Genomic DNA, 2746 nt, shown 5'->3' with positions numbered 1-2746 from the left:
TTTATTATGGACGCGGGTATTACGTATAAAGGTCGTATCTGTTAAAGGAAAAACATATTGTGTGCCTTCATCAAAGCAACTGACGAAGAGTGAATCAAGGAATCAGTGATTACCATCAATCAGCACAATTACGGATCAATCAGCATTTAGTATCATTAATGTAATCAATATTTCCGTTGTAATTCTATCCCTATATAAAGGGACTATGAAATGAAATGAGTAGACCAATTCCAATTGTTATTTTACTTTAACACGTTATCAGCACGCTCAGAGCAAATAGCCAATAGAAAAAAATCTTAATTTTCTAGTTTTCTTTCTATCGAAAAAAACCAAAACCCTAGAAGAAAAAAAAATCTTTTTCTTCCTTTTTCCTGCCGCCACCAACTAAAAAAAAAAAAAAATTCCCTAGACCGGCCTCATCTCTGTCTCTCAGGCCAAGCACCACAGTGCCTAGCCCAGTACACGGGCCTCCAGCGCCGCCCCGATCTGCAACCCGACCTCACAACCCGCCTGCGTAGCCCAAGCCACCTGCAACGACGGGCCCGTGTGTGAGATCCCAGCAGCGGCGCGGCCAGCCTCGCATCCCTGCCGACCTGCGTCTCGGCGCCCCCACCTTGATCCTCCACCGCGCCATCACAGCCCACACCGGAGCCCCACCCACCGCGCAGCTGCGCAGCCCTCCCCATCAGCGTCTGCTCAACCGCCTGCAGCAGCAACCCAGCACCCTTGCAGCAGCAGCCTAATCCACCTGCACCGACGTTGCAACCCAGCCCCCGCGCCCCGCGCCCTTGCAACAGACCGGGGTCGAGCCCCGCCGCCAGCCTTCACCGGCCTCTTGCCCAGCGCATCGCTGCCTCCACACCAGAAAACCAGAAGAAAGAAGAGGAGGCGGAAGAGGAAGAGAGAAAAAGAGAGGAAGAAAAAAAAAAAAAAAAAAAAAAAAAAAAGAGAAAAAAGGGCGGGTTGACCCGGCCTAGAAAAGAGGACTGACCCGGCCCAAAGAAAAGGTCCGGTCGAAAGAAAAAAAAGGGAATCCCAGCCCGAAAAAAAAGAGAAAGGCCAAAGTATACACCCGGCCCAAATAAAAAAAAATAAAAAAAAAAAGCAGGCCCTGCAGGCCCAGAAACGAAAAAAAATAAAAAAACAGAAAAAGAAAAGAAAAGAAAAAAGAGAAGGCCCAAAGAAAAGACCAAGCCCCGAAAAAAAAAAAATCAAAGCCCACTGCTGAAAAGGGAGAGGAAGCGGCCTAGTTTCATAAGCCCAAAAACATCGCTACGCACGCCTGCATCAACACGCGCGTGCGCTAGGATTGTTTTATTTTTTCGAAACCAAGTATGTTCTCTTTAATTTATTTAATTTCATACTATGGTAGATTCTCATTATTTATTTTCTTGAGCATGCTATATATTTTATTGTTTATGCTTTTATTATAAATTTTTCGAGCATGTTTAGTTAGATTATATTAATCATTTTAAGCATGCTTTGTCATTTATGTTTTATATGATTATCTTTAAGCATGATTTATATATTTTTACTGTTTAGTAAAATTTCAAGCATGTTCTGTGAATTTCATTTACGCTTTATAATTATGCGCACACCTGCATTTTCATTATGTTATTGCTTATATTTTTTTTAGCATGCCATATATATTTTGTGATTTATGCAATTTTTAGCATGTTTTATTTTATTTACGCTTATATAATTTTCCTATGCATGTCTTTATTTGCTATGATTATGCTATGGCTATTTTTAGAATGCAATATACAAAAATTGCGTTTTGCCATGATAATGAAAATTCATGCGCATTATACACACACACTTATTGTGATAAAGTATTTTCACATAGCATCGAAAAAAAAATGTGACCATTACGAATCTTGGTCTTGAAATCTAATTCACATGTTTGGAAAATAATTTACGTGGATGTCTTTATGACTGCGTAATTTATATCTTCTCTCTTGTTTTATGTAGATGGCTGATCCAACTCGACCTGAGTTTGACATCTTGGACTCAGAAGGACTTGAGTACCATCGTTGGGTTTCCGATATGGAAACTGCCTTTGTGGCAAAAGACTACACTGCCACCATTACCGACCCCAAAGATGATGAACTATCTAACAAGGTGAAAGCAGATGCCTTAATGTTTCTTAGGCGACATATTGATCCTAGCCTACGCTGGGAGTACCTTCAGTTGAAGACACCCAAAGAACTGTGGGATGCCCTTAAGGGACGTTTTGGGAACATTCATGACACTTTGCTCCCAGAACTGGTTGTTCAGTGGAATGGAATCCGCTTGCTTGACTATAAAAGGGTCAATGACTTCAACAAGGACATGTTGCGCCTACAGGCACGTCTCAATTTCTGTGGAAGGGAAATCACAGAAGATGATATGATCTACAAGACTCTTTCCACCTTTCCTACTTCAGCGCTTATACTAGCGGACCAGTATAGGCTGGAGTATGACAACAAAAGAATCACAACCTTCAATAAGCTGATCAGCCTACTGCAAGTGGCTGAGAGGCAAAATGAGGATCTCTTGAACAACAATGCTAGGCCCACTGGGACAAAGAAAATTCCCGAGGCTAATTATGGAAAAATAAAAGGTGGAAAGAACTCCAATGCAAAGGGGTTTGAACGTGCTGATCCCTACCCACGTGGCAATAATGCACCACGTGGAAAGGGACGTGGAGGTGATGGAAACAAGGTGCAAAAGGCACCTAAGAACCCTTCAGTCAAACAGGATAGAG

The sequence above is a fragment of the Rosa rugosa genome, chromosome 1, assembly GCF_958449725.1.
Source record: "Rosa rugosa chromosome 1, drRosRugo1.1, whole genome shotgun sequence".
Lineage (NCBI taxonomy): Eukaryota > Viridiplantae > Streptophyta > Magnoliopsida > Rosales > Rosaceae > Rosa > Rosa rugosa.
Note: the sequence above shows the minus strand (reverse complement) of the source record.